This window comes from Crotalus tigris, unplaced genomic scaffold, assembly GCF_016545835.1.
Source record: "Crotalus tigris isolate CLP2741 ecotype Arizona unplaced genomic scaffold, ASM1654583v1 scf7180000023617.9722795, whole genome shotgun sequence".
NCBI classification, from domain to species: Eukaryota; Metazoa; Chordata; class Lepidosauria; order Squamata; family Viperidae; genus Crotalus; species Crotalus tigris.
Window position 1 is genome coordinate 7,608,377 of NW_024100081.1, and position 12,335 is coordinate 7,620,711.

Here is a 12,335-nt window from a genome sequence, read left to right on the forward strand (position 1 = left end):
ATAATATTTCCATATGACGCATCATTGCAGTGTAATGAAAATTAAATTTGTCTAATTTCTAAACTAGTTTGCTTCCTTATTGATCTGCATAGTAAAAGAATCACCCTCTTTCACAATCTGGAATTCAAAAATTGTGTTATGTAATGGACACTGACCTTCTTTTGTACAGCACTCTTCCTCATGTCAGAGAAAAGCTTTCCACAATTCTGGCTAATGATTTATGCCAGAGTTGTTTCTAATACTAAGATCGAAAGATCTTTGTGAGTGTGTGTGAGGGTTTGTGTTGTGTGTGTGTGTGCGTCTGTGTGAGAGAGAATGAGAGAGACTCAGCTAAGGTTTTTTGGGGGGGATAGTGCTAATTCTATATTTATTGTATGGCACATTCACATCACATTTCGATAAAAACACAAGGGATAAAATTAAATATGTAAAACCTAAAATATTATAAATGTCTGGATATAATTTTTAAATTCTATATCAAAGTATGCCATTTTGGAAAAAGAAACACAAATAGAACAAGTGGAGCGAAATATAGTTAGTTGACCCTTAATGTTTCTCTAATAGTTTTCATTGTCTCTCAAGAGGTTTTCATCCAGCTTATTTGGGTTTCTTCTCAGAACTGGGTTGGGACAACTTGCCTATACACTGAAGTGTTTCTGCCCTGATTTAAATATTACAGGTAGTCAACACCACAACTGACCCCAAAATTTCTGTTGGAAAGCAAAACATTGGTTAAGTGAATTTTGTCCCATTTTATACCTTTCTTGCCACAGTTGTTAAGAGAATCACTGCAGTTGTAAAGTTAGTAATAAGGTTGTTAAGTGAGTCTGACTCTCCCATTGACTTTGCTTGTCAGAAGGTCACAAAAGGTGATCACATGATCCTAGAAGACTGCAATTGTCATAAATATGAGTCAGTTGCCAAGAGTCTGAATTTTGATCACATAACTGAATACTGCAATAGTCATAAGTGTGGAAAATGTCATAAGTCACATTTTTCAGTCCTATTGTAACTTCAGATAGTAAATAAACTGTTGTATGTTGAGAACTACCTGTATAGAACAATTTAGATGTTATAGAGTTGGAAAGATTATAAAATAATATCTAGTCCAAACTTCTGTTCAATCCTGGATCCTAGACAGTGATTTTGGGATATGTGGACTTTTACTCACAGAATTCCCAACTAGCAGCTCAGGTTTGCATCTAGCCTGAATCTAATTCCTTGAAACTTTAATCTTTTGAAGCATTAAAGAATAAGTCTATTACCCCTTCTATCTATCAGTCCTTCAAATATTTAATTGGCTATAGTCATATCTCAGATCTCTTGTATCTTAAACATATCTAGACACTTGAATTGTTCTTGATGCTGTTTGGTTTCGAAATCCCTCAATATCTTGGTAGTCTCTAGTTGTGAGACTAGATACAGTTTTTGAAGTGGGTTCTGAAGGGTGGAGCAGAGTAGAACAGTTCCTTCCCATAATCTGGGTTTTATACTTTTGTAAGTATTCAATGAGTTGTGCCTTTTTTAGCAAGTGCATCATGTTATTGACTCGGGTTTAACTTCTGATCAATAAGTACACACAAATCCTTTTCCAAACCCAGCACTTCTCCTTCCTAAATGTATACCTTCCATTTTTCCTATTCAGATTCAGAAATTCACATTTCTCCTGATTATCTCTTTTCAAAATCGGGGGACAGTGATAAATCACGGTGGCAATTGGTGAAAACAAGATGGCCCCTAGCATTTATAACACTTGAAAGAAACACGGTTCACTTTTAAAATATAGGTAATCCTTGTTTAGTGAATGGCTTGGAGAGCAACCTTTCAGTTACAGTGGTGATGAAAAAGTAACTTGGCAACCAGCATTTATGACTCACAGTATCTGTCTCAGCTATATGTTCACCATTACAGTCACTCAATCAGTACAATATTACATAGTCCTATGCCTGACCATTTGCCCCCTTCCCAATTGCCTAAATTGAGCTATCTTGAACTGCTTTTCTCCAGAGCACAGCATCTCCCTAAAAAAAATTCTATCTACAAGTTAATAAGTTCAGGTATGTGATCTTAATTACTTGATTAGAATTTGCCAGCTGCCAGAAACTGACAAGATCGTAATCAGTTTCACATTAAAGGCTTTTCTTTGCCTCCTAAGGTATTAGTGGCTTGAGGCAAACAGCTGGAGCTAGCATATTCCTTACTATGTGTACTTCCCAGTGTGCTCCTGAGTACTTCCTAGTAACCCCTTCCTCTCCAATGAATGTAAATACAAACATTAATTCCCATCTTGCTAATTTTCCCAGTGCTGGGCTGAGAATTCCAAAGAATGGGGAGTGGGGTAAAAGTTCTGTAAGATTTGCCCTTTTACCTGGTTTCCCTTTGACTTGAGTGCTGGAAAACCTTCCCTGCTGTTTGGGCTCACCTGGATTTTTGGGGTCATATCTGACAATGTAAAGTGAAGATAAACTGAAGTAAAATTGTATATCCGGTTGTGGTCACATAGTTTTTCACTTAGTAACAGCCTTGCTTAATGACCAGGTTGCTGGACCCAACTGCAGTTGCTAAACAAGGACCACATGTACATATGCTGAGCTAATTAACAAGTTTACAGATATATAACAATAGTACTAATATACTAATATTAATAATACTAATATACTTCAAAGCTAATAATTGGTTAGCAACCCCAAATGAACATTTCTTGGTGTCTTGATAAATTCCAAACACTGAATATTTGAGAATACATACAGCTTTAGATAATAATGCTTCTATATTAGTATATTACTAGCCATATGAACTAATGTTCTAAATCCTGAGCTGTACCTCCATCAGCAAGATAAATATAACTATTAGATATTATCTAACATGCCCAATAGATGTGAAATGCTTTTTTTTTGCTACACTAATCTTTTAAATCAATTTTATATAGTTTCAAGTGACCTACCACTGATTTACCAAGACAAGACATTTTGTTCATTATTACAGAAATCTCATAAATAATATCAATTTTATCAACTTATTTCAATTTCAAATAGCATTACAGGGTGGGAAGCCACAGTTAATGCCTCCAAAATTACTAAGTATTGTAGAATTTTGGAAGCAGCAATAGTATCTGGGGGAAAAAAAAGCAGAATGATAGAAGTTTAAACTCAGTAAACTGCCAGTAAGCCCTCTGAGGCAAATAAAACTTTTTTATTCCATAAAAGTTTAGAACTAGAATGTTTTGAAATGCACTGTTCAAAATAATAATGTTAAGAATGATCTAGCTGATCCCAAACCAGGCTTAGATGTTTTTAAATTTGGGTTATCCCTTAATACTGTAGGTAAATAAATCAAGACCATATCTGCAAACTATTATTTTTTATCTACAGGTAGTATATAAAAGTCCTCAATTTACAACAGTTTACTTAGAGACCATTCAAAGTTATAACAGCACTGAAAAAAGTGACTTATTACCATTTTTCACGCATGTCTGTTGCAGCATTTCCATGGTCATGTGATTTACATTCAGATGCCTTGCAACTGACTCATATTTATGATGGTTGTAAGGTCCTGGAGTCATGTGATTATCTTTTGCAACCTTCTGGCAAGCAAAGTCAATGGGGAAGCCAGATTCACTTAACAATTGTGTTACACTCAACTACAGCGATTCACTTAACAAATGTGACAAGAAAAGTTGTAAAATGGGGAAAAATTCACTTAACAAATGTTTCACTTAGCAACATAAATTTTGGGCTCAATTGTGGTCGTAAGTTGAGGACTACCTGTATGTTGTGCAGAATGAAATGCAAGTATAAAACAGTTCCCTATAAAATCTGGGATCTCAATCCAAGTAGAATTGAATTCTGATATTCATATTTCCATATATATATAATCGGAGCTAAGATAAATGACCAATGATAGAAAGATAATTCCATAGAATATATTGTAATTTTTATATATAATGTCACTGAGTAAACATTTGAAATGCAAATATGATTTAAGAAGTGGTTGACCATTTTTTATTGTGTGTGTATGTGTGTGTGTGTGTGTGTGTGTGTGACACAAGTCCTTTACTTGTGTGTGACACAAGTCCTATACTGGCCATAAATCATCCTTTCTGAGGCCGTCATTAATTCAAACCATCATTAAATGAATGGTCATAAGTAAAATGTGTAAAAACTGTAAAAACTATGAAAATCCAAAATAAATCAAAACTCATCTGCAAAACATCCAAGAAACTATTCCAAAGACCTTCTCAACATCTTTAGGTGTTCTAGTTTATTTTGATTTCATCAAGCAAGAACATCAGTTAAAAATGTGATATTCTTGGATGTTTGACAGCCCTACCAAAATCTATACTGAATGCATAATAAACAATTAAAATCATATTTATAATCATATTTATAAAGAAACAAATATATAATTAGAGTATGTAATAGCATGCTTGCCCAGTTTAAGAATAGCTGTTTACCTTATTAAAACTAAAATATATTTGTTTTATGAAAAGACTTAATCATATTCTTCTACTAAAATAGAAGAAAAAAACTCCAGCATAATTTGATACTGAACTAACTATTGGAAAACCATCAGAGTCAGGACTCTTCTCTGATTTTATAGATTTAATTATAATGACAAAACTTTGAAGCATAAGAGGTACAATAAAATTAATAATTTTGTATGATAAATAAGATAGATGCATTCTCTGTAAAAAAAAAATCCATACTCTTCTGTTGATAAATAATTACATTATACAGTTGAGGCTAACAGAGAATATTAAAATAAATTATAGAATAGATTAAAATGCAAACAATTGTTGATACAGATTCCCTTTTCTATCCAAAATAGCTGGTACTGCATTGTGTTTCTTAGTTTGCTTATGCATTTGTTCCAGGGAGTCTATGGTTGAATTCAGAAGCACCAAAATGACAATAAATATTAAATGCTGACAATCATTTCAACATTCAGGTTAGGAAGTCTACTAATTAATACAAAAAAATTAGAACTTCAAGAAAATAATTTCAAAAATGGAATGAATTGCTTATAGAAAAAGATAGCATCCGGAACACTTTCAAACATTCGTTTTTCCTTTCATCATGTCTAGCTAATATTAGACCATGAAGGTGAAAAAGCCAACCTGGTTTGTTGCTTTCTTTTGATCCAGTTCACCCAATGAATCGTTCACCACTGAGGTGAAGTGAGGTTTGTTCACCATTGAGGTGAGTGAGGGAAGCCAGTAAGCACTACAGTTTTTTGATACAAAATTTCTGCAGTGTTCCTGAATGACTACTTTTATCAGTGTCCTTAGATGGATAATTCATCTTTTAGTATACTATAAATCAACCGCTGAGGGAACTCTTTTTGGTTCATGATTCTAGCGTGAAAAGAATCCATTTTAGATCTGTGCTGGCATTATATTTTCAAGGCATCTAGTTATGTGAATGCTATGTAAAAAGGGATGTCTTTGAGGTTTGGGAAAAGAATCCTTCCGGCTTAATTCTTAGGGCTTATGTTTATCTTGTGGACCATTCCCTTGGTAAGGCATAAGCATCTTGTTTGGTTTCTTTAGGAACAGGCTACCATGGCAACCAAAGGTTTGACAATTCCAAAGAAGCGAATGATGGTGCCCACTTGAAAAGCTTTCCTTTTATGCCTTGCTTTATCACTTTTTTTTTTTACTAGTTATTTTCAACATGAAGAGATTGTATGATTATTTTTCTTCAAGGGAAAGGTTCAGACTCGGAAACTTGCAAGCTTCTTTTCTCTTGAAAGGCATTGTCAGGAGAGAATAGGAAAAGCCAAATAAAAACACATGGTTCACCGTTCACTTGAGCTGAATGGCACTGTGTCAAGAAGTTGCCTTGTGCAGGGGATATAATTTAACTGAGGAGCATGGTGTGTATGTGTGTGTGGGGGGGGCAGTGAGAAAGGGAGAGTGAATAGAACTTCCGGATTCCATATATTTTTTTTCAGCTAAGTTTGCTTTATTTTTTACATAGTTAATTTCATCTCACAATATGAAATACGCACTGTGGAATATATTGAGCTGACATGTGTTAAATAGAATTTCAGACAAAACTTGGAATTATTTAATAAAATGTCCACCAGTAAACATCTCATCTGATCTCATCAGTATTAGTATACCATCTGGTACATAAAGGTCAGGACTTTTTTTGTCATAGAAAGCCCAGAATGGAGTTCTGGCACCTTTTTTGGATGGAACCTTGTAGGGTAGGCAAGGCGGGTTGTATAATATGTGTGAGTTCCGGCACCTTTTTTTTTTTTTTTTACAAAGAAAGCACTGATAAAGGTAGACAATTGAGCCAAACACTTTTGTTGCTAAGTGAAACATTTGTTAATGTTAATGAACTTTGCCCCATTTTACAACATTTCTTGCCACAGTTGTTAAGTTAGTAATGCAGTTATTAAATGAATCTGGCTTCGCCATTGATTTTGCCTTTCAAAAAGTTGCAAAAGGTGACCACATGACCCCAGGACACTGCAACCATCATAAATATGAGCCAGTTGCCAAGCATCTAAATTTGGATCATCTGACCATGGGGTTGCTACAGTGGCTGTAAGTGTGAAAAATGGTCATAAGTCATTTTTTTCAGTGCCATTGTAACTTTGAATGGTCACTAAATGAACTGTTGTAAGTCGAGGACTACTTGTATTTGGAACTGGCCTACTGCAGAAGCAATCATAGCACATTATGGTATGTGCAACATATTTTCATTTCTCTTTCAAAGATTGAAAGATCACCCATGCAGGAAAAAAAAAATTGGGCGCATAGCCTTTTTCAATCTGCATGTATCTCTGTGGGTACATATGTGAACATAGAGCAACATAAAGGTCTTCGTAAAAGTAGTGAAAATCTTGCCAAGAAACTGTGGGGATGTGTCCAGGCAGTGCTGAGAATTGAATATGATTGAATGGAAAGAAAAAAAAATATTACAATTCTTCTGTAGCAACAAAAGATTGAGTCACATATAGAGTCCCAAAACTGATCAATCCTGGAGGACATACCTGAATCTTGATAAGATTCAAGGAGAAGCAGATAAAAGCTATGCTCGACACTTGGGAATTTCACCCAAAAGGGATAGATGAAAATAATCTGGGTTTCTCTGTAATGAGGTTAAAAAGAAACACGTGGCTCAAAGACCCTTCTCCGTGAGGGCATATGTGTTGATATAAGAGAATCTATTTGAAGCCTCTCAGCAAAACAATCAAGGATAATTCATGCTAGTTGACCAAAGTAAAGCTATACTGAAGCTTTGAAACAGTAGTAGAAGAAAGGTAGAAAGCTGGTGCATACTGATTTGAAAAAAATCTCATGCTATGTATTAAAGCCTTAGACTGATTTGGAAAATCAATATCTCAGATCTATTGCTTTAGAAAATTTCTGGCACTTTCAAAGCCTCCTGTGTAAGGGCTCTCTGATGTGAGTCCTAGGGAGTGAAGCTTGCCAATAGCTTTCTTTTTAATCATCTTGACTTAAAATAGTCTGCAGGAACTAGTGGGGCTAAATCACACTGATGTTACCTAGTTGGGTAATGAAACATCTGCAAGCAAATAACCAAGAATTCCACAAACAAGAAAGCTGCATGCCTATTAACTTTTGTTCAGATAAGCCCATTCCAAACGGCATGAGGATAGATTGGTACAGAGTAGAAATAATGGATCATTATATAAAGGGAATCCATGAATAAAAAAATAGGCATATTTGAGAAATAGACTAGCTCCCTTCTTTCTTTCAAAACTCTGAAAACCTTCTTTTGGTTTTCTCCTTTTAGGAGCAAATATATTTCTAATGTAGGCCTGGGTATCCCCCCCAAACACCACAAAGAGATTTCTTCAAGTTTTACAGTTCCAGCTTTAAATCAAAGTAATAGTACAAGCAAGGATTCTGGGTATACATTTCTATGTGGAATTCTGTCCCCAGGATTTTTCTCTTAGTTACTTCAATACATCTTCTTTCTTTCGTCCCATCAATTTCATTGCTGTTGATGTTTCTTTTTAACTGCTGTCCTCCCTTCCTTCCTTCCTTCCTTCCTTCCTTCCTTCCTTCCTTCCTTCCTTCCTTCCTTCCTTCCTTCCTTCCTTCCTTCCTTTCTTCCCTCCCTCCCTCCCTCCTTCCTTCCTTTCTTCGCCAAAGAATAAGAATATATTTCTATGTACCCGATTCAAGTAATCTTGCCTGACTTATTGTTACGTAACAAGAATGGCAGAAGTACTGCTTTAGAGTCACGGCAATCTATTTTTAGAAGTTGTTGCCTGAAGACCTATTATATGACTTCATTAAAGACTTGATTAAAGAAACAGTTTGTTTTGCAGGAGCTTAGCTTAAATGAATTACTATCCTATACCTTAATAACCATGTATTATGAAAAACACCTGCACTCAGCCCTTCTGTTTATGATTACCAATAATCTAACCACTCTTTAAAAAACTTGTACTCAGATTGTATATTTTCTTCTAAGCCTGACATTCGTTAGCATATTAACATTAGGGAAATCACTAAAACTTTCTGCAAATTTTTGGAAGTTTTTCTTTCATAACAACTTTTTTTTTCCTGAAATGCCAGCTTTTAACATCAGACCACTATACTACGGCTACTCCTTCGCACCCTAATCCACCCACCTTATGTGTTTACTGAACATTGGTTTTAGAACTGTTTATGTCTCAGTCTTGGGAAGCAGGCAATAGCAAGGCACATCTGAAAAACCTCGCCAAGGAAACTTCAGGGACTGTCCATGCAGTTGCCAAGAGTCAAAAAAAGATTTGAAAGCATAACAATAAAATGAAAAATAAGGTTGAGAAATTAATTGTTACGGTTTCCAAGAGTTTGTATTTTCAAGATTTTGTATTTGCACTAAAGATACTATCCTAAAATTTGTGCCAGTAAGGAGGGATGTATCAAAATAAGATCTCTGAGGCTAATAATTACATATATTTCCAATGACAGAAGAAGATGAAAAGTTATTGTAATCACTCATTCTTGCCCTTAATCTGTAGGTCAAAGCTTAATTGAGGATCTGCAGGACAGATATCAAAGAACACCAAAAGAGACAGTAGGACAGTAACAAATCTTGAAAAAGGTTTGTTCAGAAATCACACCCACCTGCTTACAGGCTCAGGTGCATATGACCCCAAACAGCCAGGATTCCAGCCTTGTTGGCTCCTGCCATTTGAACCAAACTGGTGGGGGAGGTTAGAGCTTCCCAAACATACAGTACAAGGGAAAATTTAGGTTCCCATTTCTTCCAAAAATGGAGTTGATCTGTGAAGAATGAATGCAATCGCCTGGATCAAGTTAAATTTTAAGTGTATTTTAACCTCCTTTTCTTGGGTCACTTGATTTCCTTCCCCGCTTCTCCATTATCCATACTGTCTGTATTGGCATTTCAGTTAATGTATTGCTTTTTTGGGAGGGAGATTCTTAAAGCATTTATGTCTTCTTGGTTGCTAAATACCCTATTTCACTAATGTTCAGAAAGACAGAGAGAGTATTGGCTGGGGGTGTAAAAACAAAATCCATTCCAGACAAGACAGTATGTGCATAAAGAACACAAAGCAAAACAAGGAAATATTGACCATCTGCCTATATTTGTACTCCTGTACGAGTTCAGCAGAGTCTATAGGGCCTGAATAAATTGGTGTTAAAATGGAATGACTTCAAGTTAAAAAAAAAAATTCCTTCTTGAATGCAATAGAGGTTAGGAAAGAAGAACATGCTACAATAGAGATTAGAAAAGAACATTAGAAAATAAGACCTTTCCAACAGGAGCCTTGAGTCCAGAAGGGACCCCAGATTACATACCAGATCAGTCTAAGGAATGGCCACCTCACACAGAACTAACGTACCAATAAGGCTACCATATCGGGATGACAAAAAGTTGGGTGACCACTTGGCAGCAGCAAAGAGATTCAGAAAAGACAGTATATTTGTTGCCATTTATTGGTTATCTGAATTTTTGCAATCTGAACAGAGTAGCTCTAATTATAGGTCCATCACAACGGGTGCTATTTTATAGCTAAGTTAAAATAGATTCTACCCAAAATGTATTTGGGATCAGAAGTTAAACAGGATTGACCCTGATTGGCATTTAGGTGGCATTCTCAAGGAAATGCCCAACCTGAAAGCCAGTTGAAAAAACAACAAGCAGTGGCAAACTACTTTTCATTTCAGCTAAGAAAATTACATGGACATAGCCAGGAAGTCAGAAGGAGCCGAGCTCTTTTTGCAGGAGAGTTGACCTTTTAGTTTTTTTTAAAAAAGGTAATATTTTGTTAAACAATTGCAGTATTGCGATTTATTGCAATACTTGTTTATATTATTTATAGCAATACTTGTTCTGCCTGAAGCAACAAAATGTCTCCAAATGGACATGTTAGAATTTGAAAGATTTTAGAATAGATGACTGATTTTTAATCGAGTTCTAACTAACATTTTGATGATATGATTACTTTTCCCGATTTACTGACTTTCACTTGTTACTTTTGATTGTTAGGATTTTTTTTTTTGAGATTTTATCAGTAGTGTTTACTTAATAGATCAACGTATTTGTTTACTAATTTTTTTGATATGTTACTGTCTAAGCTTTGCTAAAAATGGTTGAATATGATATTCACTCATTATTACGATCTGGACGGTAGCTTGTTTGTTGAAATATGTGATTGTATCTATCCTTATTTTACCTTAATTTTTTATTTCCTTCCCCTCTCCCTTTCCTTCCACCCCTCCCTTTACCATACCTGCATTGTTCTTATTTTTCCTCATCTATATAAACTTAATAAACTTTTGTTTCAAAAAAATGTCTCCAAATGATCCTGAGTGTTTCATTCTGTTGGGTATGAAAAAGTTTTCTGTTTTGAGGGGCAAACCCAAGAGCATATGCTGTGTGCTTTAAAAAAGGTCAGAAGTAACTGCAACTGTGTGATCAAAACTCCATCATTTTTGTGTATGCTGCATGCCTGGGGAATGTAAACAAAAAAAAGACATGGGTTTCGGTAGCAGTCATAGATGCCATCTTGAAATTATTGACCCACCAGTCCAGATGTTCCTAGGTGAAAATAATATTAACGAGGACAATAATTTTCCTCCCATTCAAAGCATATTATTTTTATATTGATTCTTCAATACAGAGGACATTTTATTTATATAAAAAAATGTACTGTTTCTCTTACTTGGATACGACAAGAGACAGCATCTTCAAGTACAACTCAATTCTCTATACACCCTATGGATCAAACACAACAATTATAGCTGCATGTAAATGAACTTGAGCTTTCTAGAGGGAAATCCTTTAAACCACATTCTTAATATGAAGACAAAAGTTAACAAAGCTTCAGCCCTTCCTGACTTCTCATCCCAGTAGATTGTAGTCTCAATAATGAGTTTTTGACCAAACCACTTTCCACCCAGTAGACTGAGAATTATGTCTGGAATATAAAATCTTTAAATGAGAATGATCAATACTGTGAATTAGGTGTCATAACTTCATAAAATAGATTTGGATGTTCATTGCAATAAGTGTAGCTTAGTTAAAAACATAAGGAAATAGTAAAATTGAAGATCAATTATCTGTAAATAAGATTTCAAACACTCAATTTTACTTCACTTTGATGTACTACTAATTCGAAAGATAGGGGCTGCAAAAATATGAACAACCATTGGATGGCAGTATGTTAGACTGTTGATGTCTCTTTATTGACATCTGATGAATATCTGGACATCTAGCTTTTTAAAAGTACAGTACAGCGTTATATTCTCCCAATTATTTACTCTTGCTTCAGGAGAGAAAGCTAGCAAAGATACTTGGAATAGGTATGCAATATTTGTCTTTAATATGATATCATAAGGTCATAAATAGCTAAGATACAGGTTACATTAAAACACAATCTGAATTTCCAAATAGGGTTATTTAATGTTTGGACTGAAGAAATGAGGGGATGTCCTGTTTATTGTCTCTTGGTTTGCACGAGACTGTTGTTCACCTTTAGAAGTGTGTTTCCCAATTTTGAATTTTGAATTTTGAATCTGAAATTTTGCAAATCCAAGCATTGACCCTAGGTAAAATTTTAATGGAGCAGATAAAAATATCCTCTTAAATTGTTCTCTTAATTTGGATCTCAGTGTTAGTTCTTTGTTATGTGTATGTAAGGTTAAAAAATACAAATACTATGTATATATCTGTAATTCTAAACCTACATTGTATGAATTGTTAAAAGGTATTTTAGTGCCAGAGCTGTATCAAAAATAACTTCTTGGAAGCAGGATCAAATCTTTTCAATTATTTTAAGTTTTGATTATTTTCCTTGCTAGTTTTGTTTGTTTTGTACTGCTTTCCTGTTTT